This window comes from Myotis lucifugus, unplaced genomic scaffold (genome assembly GCF_000147115.1).
Source record: "Myotis lucifugus unplaced genomic scaffold, Myoluc2.0 scaffold_64, whole genome shotgun sequence".
Classification (NCBI taxonomy): domain Eukaryota; kingdom Metazoa; phylum Chordata; class Mammalia; order Chiroptera; family Vespertilionidae; genus Myotis; species Myotis lucifugus.
Window position 1 is genome coordinate 5,515,745 of NW_005871112.1, and position 14,472 is coordinate 5,530,216.

Here is a 14,472-nt window from a genome sequence, read left to right on the forward strand (position 1 = left end):
CCAGTGATAGAGCGTCGGCCTGTGACTGAAGGGTCCCAGGTTCGATTCCAGTCAAGGGCATGTACCTGGGTTGCGGGCACATCACCAGTAGTGGGCGTGCAGGAGGCAGCTGATCGATGTTTCTCTTTCATTGATGATTCTAACTCTCTATCCCTCTCCCTTCTTCTCTGTAAAAAATCAATAAATATATATTTTTTTAAAATAACTAATGCTGTTCTGACATCTAAGAAAATGAAACAAGGTTCAAATTCATTAATCCATACTCAAGAATAAGTAGAAATAAAGAGGAAATACAGGAAATTATATTTCAATGCGGAACTATTTAAACACAGCTATGTATAAGATTTGATAGTATTATTTATAATAACATATCATGATTATGGGATAAATGTACAAACCAGTTAAAAGATAATAAAACTTTGTTGAAACTTTGATACTACTCAAAACAAGTATAAATGAACTTCACAATATTGTGACTTCTGAAAAAAAACTTATTTTAACTAATCACCAATATCTTCTAATTAATTTATACTTTTTAAATGAATATTTTTTGTGCTTGTATGGATGTGTATCATATGTACTTTATATTTTAATTCTATGTTGAGAAAACGTGGTTATTAAGCCATAAACTCAGGACAAATTTTAGTCTTGTAAACCCCAATGCTGTTTTTGAAATCTCCATTGAAAATTATTTAAGGACTAGAGGCCTAGTGCGTGAATTTGTGCACAGGTGGAGTCCGGCCGGCCCGCCCTGATAGGGGCCAATTGGGCCAGGCCAGCTGGAGGGAGGGGCCGCAAGTGCTTGGCTGGCCAGCCCCACCTCCTGGTTGAACTCCCGGTCGAGGGGACAATTTGCATATTAGCCTTTTATTATATAGAACTAGAGGCCTGATGCACGAAATTCATGCAAGGGACTCAGCCCCTGCCACCACTGCAGCAGCCTCAGGCCCCACCTGCCATGGCGGTGCCTCTGCCTTGGCCCCCACCACCGCAGCTTTGTCCAGAAGATCGTCTGGAAAGATGCCCGGTCCAATTAGCATATTATGATTTTATTATTATAGATACCACCCACCACCCCTAAGTTTATTTTACAGCTCCAGCACATTTCATCCTTTGTCATCAGTACGTTCACAGCACAAAATGTATGCTTCCTTTCTGATACTTTCCATATTGTATTGTCAGATTTGTAATACTGTGGGCCCAGAATAAATGTTCAGCCTAAAACAGGTTCCTTATTACTGTTGTTACTTTTTTTTTTTTATCATTTCATTACCTGAACTGAACATAGAAATGAATATTTTTAAAAGAAATAATTAAATGTATAAACAGTGTAAATCTCTGCATACATATGCTTTTCTATTTAAAATAAGTTAATCTATCATTCCTTACTATTGAAAGGGAATATGCAAATTGTTAATGCCCAGTGTTTAAAATTAATTTCAATGTATTTAAGTAGAATGGGCTGAAAAGCAGTTACACTATACTTTAACTCAAAATTTTCCCTGGAATTGCATCAGCTGAATCAATGAGTGCTGGGAAGAAAATTCTTCTCTACTTCTAAGCCTGATTTTGTAACTTGCAAGGTTCCTGGATATATACCACTGAAGGGGTCCTGACAGGAGTATAGATGTTCCCCACCCCTTATCTGCGGTTTTGTTTTCCATGGTTTCAGTTACCCATGGTCATCTGCAGTCTGAAAATATTTGAAGGAAAAATGCAGAAATAAAAAAGTCATAAGTTTTAAATTGCATGCCATTCTGAGTAGTGTGATGAAATCTCACTCTGTCCCGCTCCATCCTACCCAGGATGTGAATCAGCCCTTTGTCCAGCATACCCACCCATTAATCACTCGGTAGCCTTCTTGATTATCAGACTGTCACAGTATCCCAGTGCTTGAGTTCAAGTAGTCCTTATTTTACTTAATGACCCCAAAGTGCAAGAGTAGTGATGCTGGCAATTCAGATATGCCAAAGAGAAGCCATAAAGTGCTTCCTTTAAATAAATAGGTATGTATGTACAGGGAAAAACAGTGTGCATAGGCTTCTATACTATCCACAGATTCAGGCATCCATTGATGATCCTGGAACATAGCCCCCTTGGATAAGGGGGAACTACTGTAATATCAGTAATAGCAGAATGAGCCCATCTACAAAATCAATAACAAAGAATACAATGTCCAGACATATAATGACCAGAAAGAACTTCATGGATAATTGGTTGGATGAAAGAATCTGGATACAAGAGTATATAATATACTAGAGGCCCAGTGCACAATATTCATGCACTGGAGGGAGGGTCCCTCAGCCCAGCCTGCTCCCTCTCGCAGTCTGGGACCCCTCGGGGAATGTCCGCTTGCTGGTTTAGGCAGAGTGGGCCTAAGCCGGGAGGCGGACATCCCCTGAGGGGTTTTTAGCACTGCTGTGGAGGTAGGAGAGGCTCCCGCCACCGCCACTGTGCTCTCCAACTGTGCTCTTCAGAGCCTGACTTCTGGCTGAGTGGCACTCCCCCTGTGGAAGCACACTGACCACCAGGGTACAGCTCCTGCATTGAGCATATGCCCCCTGGTGGGCAGTGAGCATCGTAGCGACTGGTCATTCCACCGTTTGGTTGATTTGCATATTAGGGTTTTATTATATAGGATGATTCTATTGATATGAAGTTCAGGAACAAGCTATCTGAATCAATGTTAATATTTATTAAAAGAGTGTTACTTTTGGGGGAAGAAACTATAAAATGGGAAGAAGGACAAAGGCATCTTGGAAGTACTTAATTCATGTAGGGTTACAAAGGTGTAAGCCTAGTTTAAAAATGAATGGGTTGTACTGTTAATATTAGTTCCCTGTGTTCACTTTTTTCCTCAGTAGTTATCCATCAACAATTTTTTTTAAAACCTCATTTATATAGATTTACATATGTACATGGAGAAAGGAGGAAGTGGAGAAGAATGATGAAGGCTTTGTAGTAGGCCTCTTGCACCTTCTATTGTCTTCTGTGATGTACCTGTACAGTTGTAACCATCACAGGACTGTGTCACTCTTTCCTAGTGTGTCAGTTGGCAGTCAGAACTTTTTAAGAATCTGGAAGTTGAAGGCCTATCAAGGGACAAAGAAGCTGTAAAGTCCTTTTGTCCTTTGTTCTTCTTGCCTGGAGTGCTCTAAGTGATGCTGGGAAGCAAGCAATGGAAAAACGTTTCACCTTAATGTCCCCCTGCAGGTTATTGAGAAGGGTATTGATCTTACCTCCTAAAACAAGTCAGTAGATTGTCCAGAGTGATTATTCTTTTAAATTCATAGAGACTGTAGACAGAATCTGTAACAGGGACATTAAAAAAATCTGTTCAATAAGAATTACCCATTTATAAGCAAGAGCCTGATAAACTGGCTTAAACGAATAGTTGTCCCCCTGCCCCCTATACTCCCCAAGTGTGCAAATAGTACAAGAGCCTCTAGTGTTATCAAGAACTTGCAGATATCTTAGAATTTCTTTCTCTGTCATCTTTCAAATATAACTTTCTTTCCTGTAGGTGCAAGATGTCTAAGACATTAACATAATTCATAGGTTTTGGTCAGTAATCACATTTCCTAAGTCTTAAAAGTGATTTTATACATTATATCTTTAAATCTGAATATAAAAAAATGCCCATGTATTGTGATAGGATGATGTCTTCTTCACTAGAGGCCCGGTGCACGAAATTTATGCACTGGGGGGGGGGGGGGGGTCCCTCAGCCCAACCTGCACCCTCTCCAATCTGGGACCCCTCGGGGGATGTCCCACTTCTGGGTTTATCAGGCCTAGACCAGCAGGTGGACATCCCTCTCATAATCTAGGACTGCTGGCTCTTAACCACTCACCTGCCTGCCTGCCTGCCTGCCTGATTGCTCCTAACAGCTTCTGCCTGTCAGCCTGATCACCCCCTAACCACTCCTCTGCCAGCCCAATTGAAGCCTAACTGCTCCCCTGCCGGCCTGATTGCCCCCAACTGCCCTCCCCTGCCAACCCGGTTGCCCCCAACTGCCCTCCTCTGCTGGTCTGGTCCCCCCAACTGCCCTCCTCTGCAGGCCTGGTCCCCCACAACTGCCCTCCCCTGCAGGCCTGGTCCCCCACAACTGCCCTCCCCTGCAGGCCTGGTCGCTCCCATATGCCCTCCCCTGCTGGCCTGGTTACACCTAACTGCCCTCTTCTGCTAGCCTGATCACCCACAACTGCCCTCCCCTGCCAGCCCAGTTGCCCCCAACTGCCCTCCCTTGCCAGCCCGGTTGCCCCCAACTGCCCTCCTCTGATGGCCTGGTCCCCCCAACTGCCCTCCCCTGCAGGCCTGGTCCCCCCAAACTGTCCTCCTCTGCAGGCCTGGTGGCCCCTAACTGCCCTCTCTTGCAGGCCTGGTCGCTCCATATGCCCTCCCCTGCTGGCCTGGTCACCCCTAACTGCCCTCTTCTGCTAGCCTGATCACCCACAACTGCCCTCCCCTGCCAGCCATCTTGTGGTGGCCATCTTGTGACCACATTGGGGCAGCTATCTTGTGTGAGGGCATGACAGTCAATATGCATATACCTCATTATTATATAGGATGTTTTAATCTATATTTTCTTCCTGCATTTCTTTTTTTAATGAAGAAAAATTAGTATACAATGAAATGCATTCACACTGAGAGATAATTCTTTCAGTTTTGACTAATGTTTATATGCTTGTAAACAATACCCCAATTAAAATGGATACATTTCTGTTACCTCAGAAAATTCCCTTGGGTCTCCTTCAAGTTATTCACCATCATCTCATAGTGCTGATATTTTTTACCTTGAATTAATTTTGTCTTATATAGAAATATGCATATATATATATATATATATATATATATATATATATATATATATATAACATATATATGAAACCACAAGTAATGGCTTTTTTTGTGACTAGATTATTTCTCTCAATAAAATGTTTATGAACTTCAACCATGTTTTCTCATATATCAGTCTTTTATTGCTAAATAATATTATACTATGTGAATATACAATAATGTTTTTCATTCTCATGGTTTATAAAAATTTTTATTGAATTTATTTGATTTTATTGTTAACAAAGTTATACAGGTTTCAGGTGTACAATTCTACAACACACCATCTGTATAATGTATTGTGTGTTCACCACCCCAAGTCAAGTGGATAGAAGTTTGAGTTACTTTTGAGGTTTAGCTACATTTATAATTTCTATAAACGTGATATATACAACTAGAGGCCCAGTGCACAAAATTCATTCGGGCGGGTCCCTCAGCCCAGCTTGCACCCTCTCCAATCTGGGATCTGTTGGGGGATGTCCGACTGCTGGTTTAGGCCTGATCCCTGTGGGCCTAAACCGGCAGTCAGACATCCCTTTCACAATCCGGGACCACTGGCTCCCAACCGCTCACCTGCCTGCCAGCCTGATTGCCCCTAACCGCTTATGCCTGCCAACCTGATCACCCCCTAACCACTCCCCTGCCAGCCTGATTGATGCCTAACTCCTCCCCTGCTGGCCCAATTGCCCCCAAATGCCCTCCCCTGCCGGCCTGGTTACCTGCAACTGCTCTCCCCTGCTGACCTCGTAGCTCCTAACTGCCCTCCCCTGCAGGCCTGGTCACCCCTAACTGCCCTCCCTTGCTGTCCTGATCGCCCACAACTGCCCTCCCCTGCTGGCCATCTTGTGACTATGGGTGCCGCCATCTTTGAGGGCTTGGCAGTCAATTAGCATATTCCCTCTTTATTAGATAGGATTTTCAAGATAACAAGGTGGCTGCTTATCATTCTCCAATGTTAAAAATAATTAAGTATAATTAAGAACTCTTGAATTTAAACATATTTTAGGTGCTTTAAAGCATGGAAAATTTTAAAACAGGAAATTACATTTCTGTTTCCAGGCCAAATGAAGCACAGTTGTCTTAGCTGTCTTTCCTCCTAATGAATGCTCCTGCCATGTGGGTATTGTGGCTGCTAGTGGCTTTTCACCATTTTGCTCAGATTTCAGAGTTAATGGGGATTCCTCATTTTCCAGTTCAATTGTATATTTTACCAATAGGATTTTGGTTCTACTGCAGTATTTGAAGAGATGTGGAGAGATGCAAAAGCTACCCTACTTATAAAAATATTTAATTGAGCATTTTCAATAAATAAATGTTGGTGCTACTATCATTGCTCCAATTGCTGCATGCCTTTAAGGTTATTTGTTATGTGGGGCAATGTGAAAATTAGGCAGTATGATAGTGACTACATGGGACAATAATGTGACATAACTCCCATCATCATAGGTTGCATCAAAATATGCTCTGTTCAAAATAACGACCTGCCCATGTCATGCAAGCCTCCTTTGAGAGAAAAAGAGGTCATGTTCGAAAGAAATTGTGGTAATAATCGTTGGGATCCTATGGGTATTGTGTACACTTTCAATCATACTTAATAGGGAGCCATTTTTATGAGAAATGCAATATTTATCAGTTTCAAAAACAAAACAGTGAAATATTCTTGGGTAATTTTTCACTTGCAACTTTGTATAATGATTTAATTTGCCAATTTTGTTGCCTTTTCTCGCCTCTGTTAGTAGTAATAAAGAAGCAGATGAAACAGAGAGTTCTAAATTACAAAATACTCTCCAGAAAACATAAAGCCTCTTTGCCATAGTGGTTAACATACAATCTCTCATTAGAGGTTTTCCTTGGAGAATGCTGTACTGGCTGAAAGATGAATTTGCTTCAGAGATCCGTAGGTCTTTTTTTTTTTTCCCCCAAACAGATACTGACAATCAACCAGACACATTGTCCTAAAGAAGAAATAAGCTACACCATCCTCTTAGCAAGGTCAGAGATAGACTGTTCTGACCTTTTCTAGAACTCTTTAACCACTTAAGGCAATTCACTTTGATTCTCACAAGAGGAAATTTGGGAGTGCATCAAAGACAAACTTGAAATTGGGTTAACCCCTTTGTTCTCAGTGACTGCCTGATGGCATCCACTAACTCTATAAAGGGAGGATGAACTTGGAGCATCCCTTATGACCTGATTTCAAAGAATGTAACTGAAACTCCTGGGGAAATACGTGGTCAGTTTATGCAATTTATTTTATTTAAAAAATTAATTAGTGGAAACTGTGTTTTGCCTCTTGTACTAGTTAAACTCTTGTTACAGCAATTTGTTGGGAACATTTTAATTTATATGTATTTTTCACTTCAAAAGGAGCAGTTTAATTCCACATCAATTGCCTTGCCATCTATTTTTCCAATTTAATTTCAGATTCATTTACATTATGTGAACATGAATGTAATAAGAAAATTGCCTTGTGAAGGATTCTATTTTAAATGAAAAAAGAATAGAACATTTCTGTATACAGCCTTAAATATACAATAAGCAATTGGCTTAACTAGGTCACAGTATCTATGGTATTAATTAGATCACTCAAATCTAACCTAGCATTTTTCTAGTTGGAGATATTTGTGATCTAAGAACTATATTTGCCATACTGGTTTGCACTTCCATTTTCAGTCCTAAATGGAATCTGCTTTCATAATTAGATTGCCTTCCACAGGAGTTGGCTGTTTTTTTCTAAGTGATTTTGGAAAAACAGAATTTTCTGTGCTTTTGGGATGTGCAAAAGTGACAGCGTCAGTGGCAGGAGCAGTTCAGTGGCAACTCCTGCATCACATCCTTTTGATCCTTGCCTCAGATTTATGGTGTCCATTCTCCAGATGGGAGAAGCAGTTACTTTGATAGCATTAGGGACCGTTGTGACTTTTATTAAAATTTTTTTTTAATCCTCAGCTAAACATGTTTTTTTCATTGATTCTAGAGAGAGTAGAAGGGAGAGGGAGAGGGAGAGAGAGAGAGAGAGAGAGAGAGAGAGAGAGAGAGAGAGAGAGAAATATTAATGTGAGAGAGAAATATTGATCAGTTGCCTCCCAGGGATCACAGCCACAACTGGGCATGTGCCCTGTGCAGGAATTGAACTGTCACCTTTTGGTGCAAAGAACAATGCTCTAACCATTTAGCAACACCAGTGGATCAAGCTCTATGTGTTCTGAGAAATATTCCTTGAGGCTTCACCAAGGATCTTGGTCCTTCAAACTTCCCATAACTATTATAAGTACCAAGCTCCTTGTAATAAATCTCTTATTGGTTAAAATGACTAGTATTGTGAAAAACAACAACAAGGACAAATAAAAAAATTAGGGTCTTGCCCTAGCCGGTTTGCTCAGTGGGTAAAGAGTCGGCCTGCGGACTGAAGGGTCCCAGGTTCGATTCCGGTCAAGGGCATGTACCTTGGTTGTGGGCACATCCCCAGTGGGGGGTGTCAGGAGGCAGCTGATCAATGTTTCTCTCTCATCAATGTTTCTAACTCTCTCTCCCTCTCCCTTCCTCTCTGTAAAAAAATCAATAAAATAAATTTTTAAAAAAATTAGAGTCTTGCTCTTTTTGTGAACTAGATGTTGACTGATCCAGGAACAGAAAAAGAGCTAGGATTCACATATGTTTATTTAGCTTTTATTTTCAATTTTAATTTTATTTTAATTTCTATTAGAGGGTGTATGTTAAGATAAAGTTCAATTTACAATAAATCCCTATTCCTTTAGGAATGGTGCTGTGTTCTATATTTTTTCCTATTTGCAAGTATTTATAAAAATTAAATAAGAAAGATAATATAATAGAAAAAAGTGTGCCAAAATAAGAATCTTTTATCTATCTATCTATCTATCTATCTATCATCTATATTATGTTTCAGTAAATTATAAATAGCAATTACAATAAATGTATAATAATTTGGTACTATTTTGTGACATAAAACAGAGTTTTATATCTGCTTATCCAAAGGCCCTGGAATAAAGCCCCACAGAGTAGAATCACAAAGAGAAAGTCTTTATTCACCTAACAGGAGGGTCATTGTGAAAGTAAGACTCCTTTCCTTTCTGGCCATAAGCAAAGGTTTTATATGACTCAGGGAAGTGGGTTGAGTAAAAGGAACAAGGAAACAAGAATGTGATGTGCTAAGCAAGGCAGGTCTCAAAAGCAAATGGCCTAAGGGCAAGCAAGGCTGGGGAAGGAAATTCCACAGGTTCAGGTTTAATAAGGACATCTGACAGCTTAAGCAAGTCTTGGTTATAAGCAAGTAGTTTAGGCTAGGCCCATGTCAATGTAGAATTTATGAAAAAGATCTTAATTTTTATACAAACACTAGTAACCCTGCGCACGAATCCATGCACTAGTAGGTGGCTGCAGCCCTGCTGTAGCTCTCCGCCTGCTGCCCTGCCTCCTGTAGCTCCCCCAGCACCCCCTTCATAGCTTGTTGTCCTACCCTCTCCAGTAGCTCTCGGCCTCCCACTTGCTTTCTGTCCTGCCCCATCCTGTAGCTCTCTGCTACCCGCTTGTAGCCGCCAGTAGGTCACTGTCACCCTCCTGTAGTTCTCTGTCAACTGCCCCATTCTCCTGTAGCTCCCCCCACACCCCCCATAGCTTGCTGCCCTACCCCCTTCTGGAGCTCTGGGCAGCCCGCTTGTACCTCACTGGCCCACCATCCTGCTGATCTGTGATCTGGTCATGATGTACTTGGTCATGACGCCTCAGGGTGTAATGGCTAATTAGGATATTCCTCTCTTATATAGGATGAAACAAGTTGCCAGTGTGTTCTGGGTATCTTAAGTAAGTGCAGGCTTTTATCAGAATTATGACAAAGTATACTTAAGATCTGTGCCTTCAGTTTGATGTGAACTCACATCAAAAGAAAAAAATATATTTTAAATAATGAACTCTGATGATATGCATGCTACCTGAGGAAAACTATACTGATATCTGAAATTAATTTATAATGTATCAAAAATTAGAGGGAAGGACAGGTGCATGCATCAAAGAATGGATCTACATGTAGTAAATGACGTATAGTAACATGTCAATGGTGGAATCTTCATGGATACATGGATGGAAATGGTCAAATTCTTTTAACTCAGTCATGTATATGTTTGAAATGTCCACAAAATATTTGAACAGACATTGAAAAAAGCACATAGGCTTAATAAGAGTTGTATTATGAAGTGTAAAATTTAAAAAAAAGCATAAATGAGTATTTATACTTTCTTAGGAAACAAGACAGACAGATGAGAAGCATGTCATAGGGGTGTTATATAAAAAGAGTTTGATTCCAGAATCAGTTTTACCATTATCCTTTAAATAGCCTCGGTGAAATCAAGTAAGTGATAAAATGAAGATAGTATTATGGCCCATAACTTCTCACAATTGTATTTTGAAGACTAATGTTCAAATGACTATGCAAATATAAGTTTGTATTCAAACTAAGGACTCCATTTAATAATACTTCAGGAACACACAAATCCAAGGCCTGCCTTTTATGCACAGATTGGAAGGTCAAAAAGTGAAGTTTTCCTCTGTAATCCTTGGAGTTTTCTTTCTCTTCTATTTTCAGCTGCTGTTAATTGCTGATAAATGGTGGCAATTTGTTAAAAGCAGACAGTATTGTATCTAGTCACTGAGGTAGAGGTGTTGGGGTTCAACCCCAGCAGGTGTGGACAGAGTCGGTGAAGGATTTATCCTTGACCTAAGCCTGGAAGAGGGGGGAGTTACAAGGCCCGGACAGCAGTTCAAGTTCTCTTGCCTACAAGGGAACCTCTTCCTCCCAGTTCACAAGACGAGCTTTTAGGAAACGCTGATGCCTTCCCAGGAACGCGCATCACCCGGGTTGGGCCACAGCCCAGAATTTAACTATTTGCTGTGGCTCTGAGGGAGGCAGCCGCGCTGGTTTAACGGCATGGATAGTTCTGATTGGCTCTGAACTCCCTCCTTCAGCCCCTGAATGGACGGGCCTGGAATTCTAGAAATTCCACACCAAAGGGGGACATACCAAAGCAAAAGGGAAAGGAAGTTAAAAAACTAGATTGTTGAGAGAAACCAAGATGGCGGCACAGGTAAACACCGGAAATTGCTGTCTCACACAACCACTTCAAAAATACAACTAAAAGACAAAATGGACGTCATCCTGAACCACAGGAAGGCTAGCCGAGTGGAAATTCTACAACTAGAAGGAAAGAGAAAAGCACACTGAGACTCAGAGGAGGTGCGGAAGTAAAGTGCAGAGGTACGGAGGCACATGTGGAAAGGGCTAGCAACTGAGGACGCGGCTGTCTTTTTCAATCGGGAGGGAGACACATCCCGACATCTCTGAACTCCAGTTCAGGGCGAGTCTCTGGTGACCCAGACTCATACAGGGAGAAACTGGACTATCTGGCATCGGTCAGAACTTGAGGGCGGCTTTCTCTCAGAAGTGCTTGCAGTGATTACTGGGACACTGAGATGTGGGGCCTCTTAGGGTAGGACTGAGGAGCAGCTATAGCTGCTTGCTCCACCCTGTTGATCCCCTGAGACTCCACCCCACTCAAGCTGTGTGCAGAGGCTTTTGCATATGAAAGGCCTGGCCCTTTGCAATCTGAAAATTACCTAACAAACTGCAGCTGGGTCAGAAAGACCCAGAACTTCCAAAAGAAGGCCCAAGGCCCCACAGTAGGTTGCATTGCTTCACAGCTGGGCCTCATCTGGGCATCTCCAAACCCCAAACAAAGAAGAGGAATCTGCAGATCTCTTCCTAGCTCCTGCTGGGTAGCCTCAGGCAGAGGCTAAATTAGCACCTCCTTAGAGTTCCAAGAGCCAGTGTACCCAGTGGTCACAGTGGGACCATCCAGATTACAACTCCTCAGATCCATAAGGGACACACTCAGGGGGCAGACTCAGTGAGCACCAAAGCCCCACTGGAGCAAGTCTTGCCCCATGCCAGAAGCCGGTCCATCCTTGCTGCTTGACACAGTCGCTGCAGGAAAGAAACATCTGCACAGCATGTGTTTTAGTGGACCTGGCGTATGTAGCATACTGTTTTTAATATGTTTGCTCCCTTTAGCGCCATGTGTTTTAACCAAGGTCACCTCTCCGAGAAAGGTTGTTTCCCCAGGTGGGGATCTTTCCCTGAGGTTAGGGAGGGGATACAACCCCTTAATTAAGTGCCAGGCGGGTAATCAAGCTACATGGTCTTTACTCCCTGGAATGGAGATGAGAAACACCTTAACCCTTGTAATAGAAATTGACGGGATTGGAATCGGCTGGTATAAATACGGATGTAATAAGACAATAAAACGTCAGATCCTCATCAGTTCCTGACCAGAACCTAACCAGAACTTGGCTGGAGATCCTGGCTAGAGGTCCTGACTAGGCTGCTGATCAACTGAAGGCTGTCTCCGTGTCATTCTTTCTTCGCCGACTCCGTCCACACCTTTGGGGACCCCTGGACCTGCTAGGGTTGGACCCCAGCATCTGGTGCCCGAACAGGGACATGAACCCTGGACCTCTATTGCAAAGGTTAGGGTGTTTCTTATCTCCATTCCAGGGATTAAAGATTATGTAGCTTAAGCGTGATTGTTTGTAGTTAAAGTGATTAACTACCGCCTGGCACTTAGTTAAGGGGTTGTATCCCCTCCCTAACCTCAGGGAAAAACCCCCACCTGGGGAAACAACCTTTCTCAGAGAGGTGACCTTGGTTAAAACACATGGCGCTAAGGAGAGCAAACATATTAAGAACAATATGCTATATATGCCAGGTCCCTTGAAACATATGCTGTGCAGATGTTTCTTTCCTGCAGCGACTGTGTCAAGCAGCAAGTATGGACCGGCTTCCGGCAGCCCCAGAAGGGTGTCTCCAGCACAGAAGTTCTCCCATTGTAGACACAGCTGATTGTCACAGCCAGTTGGCCTGGAGGTCAATTCCTCCCAGTGATACCTACAACAATCAAGGCTTAACTACAACAAGACTGTGCAGAAAGCCCACCAAGGGGTGCACCAAGAGTGTCCACCTCAGGTAATTGGGGAGGCTGAGCCACTGGGCCCTATAGGACACCTAGCACAGAAAGCCACTCTATCAACACAGGGAAGCATAAAAAATACAGAGACAAAGAAACAACTCACAAAAGACAAAAATGGAGGAAAGCAAACTACTGGATATAGAGTTCAAAACCACACTTAGAAGGTTTTTCAAGAATTTTCTAGAAACCGTCTATAAATTTAGTAAGACCCTCAGTAATTCTAGTGAAACTGCCGATAAATTTAGTGAGACCTTCAAGAAATCTAGTGAGACCCTTGAGGTTATGAAAAAGGAACAACTAGAAATTAAGCATACACTGACTGAAATAAAGAATATTATACAAGTTCCAACAGCAGACCAGAGGATCACAAGAATCAAGTCAAAGATTTGAATTACGAAGAAACAAAAAACACCCATCTGGAAAAGCAAAAAGAAAAAAGAATCCAAAAGTATGAAGATAGTGTAAGGAGCCTCTGGGACAACTTCAAGCATACCAACATCTGAATTATGGGGGTGCCAGAAGAAGAGAGAGAGCAAGATATTGAAAACCTATTTGAAGAAATAATGACAGAAAACTTCCCCTACCTGGTGAAAGAAATAGACTTACAAGTCCAGGAAGCGCAGAGAACCCCAAACAAAAGGAATCCAAAGAGGACCACACCAAGACACATCATAATTAAAATGCCAAGAGCAAAAGACAAAGAGAGAATCTTAAAAGCAGCAAGAGAAAAAGAGTCAGTTCCCTACAAGGGAGTACCCATATGACTGTCAGCTGATTTCTCAAAAGAAACTATGCAGGCCAGAAGGGAGTGGCAAGAAATATTCAAAGTGATGAATAGCAAGAACCTACAACCAAAATTACTTTACCCAGCAAAGCTATCATCCAGAATTGAAGGTCAGATAAAGAGCTTCACAGATAAGAAAAAGCTAAAGGAGTTCATCACCACCAAACCAGTATTATATGAAATGCTGAAGGGTATACTTTAAGAAGAGGAAGAAGAAGAAAAAGGTAAAGATACAAATTATGAACAACAAATACACATCTATCAACAAGTGGATCTAAAAATCAAGTGAATAAATAATTTGATGAACAGAATAAACTGGTGAATATGATAGAATCAGGGGCATAGAAAGGGAGTGGACTGACTACTCTGGGGAGGGGGAAGGGGTGTGTGGAGGGGGAAAGAGACTGGACAAAAATCGTACACCTATGGATGAGGACAGTGGGGGGAGGAGGGTAAGGACAGAAGGTGGGGTGGGAACCGGGTGGAGGGGAGCTATGGAGGGAAAAAAGAGGAACAACTGTAATAATCTGAACAACAAAGATTTAATTTTTAAAAAAGAACAACAAAAACTAGATTTTCTTTCCGGATCTCCCTTCCTCACTCTTGGTCGTGGCGCCCTCTGTAGGCCGCTGTCTCAGCACGCATTCAGCACCTGCTGCAGATGGAGGAGCACATTGTGGGCAGTCTCCCAGGGCACTGCGGTGGCAGGGAAGGAGCTGGGCTCGGCCTTCTGCGCCTCCTGGATCAGGCGGTGCATGGGGTAGCCGCGGCGCGGGGAAGGGCAACATCGCTTGCTGGCCAGAGGCCCCATGGGGGAG

General features: G+C 42.3%; 1 pseudogene; it reads right to left on the reverse strand.

Annotated features, from left to right (window-relative positions):
* The window catches only part of LOC102441515, a 51,320-nt pseudogene that overhangs the window by 34,869 nt on the left and 1,979 nt on the right, over positions 1–14,472 (reverse strand).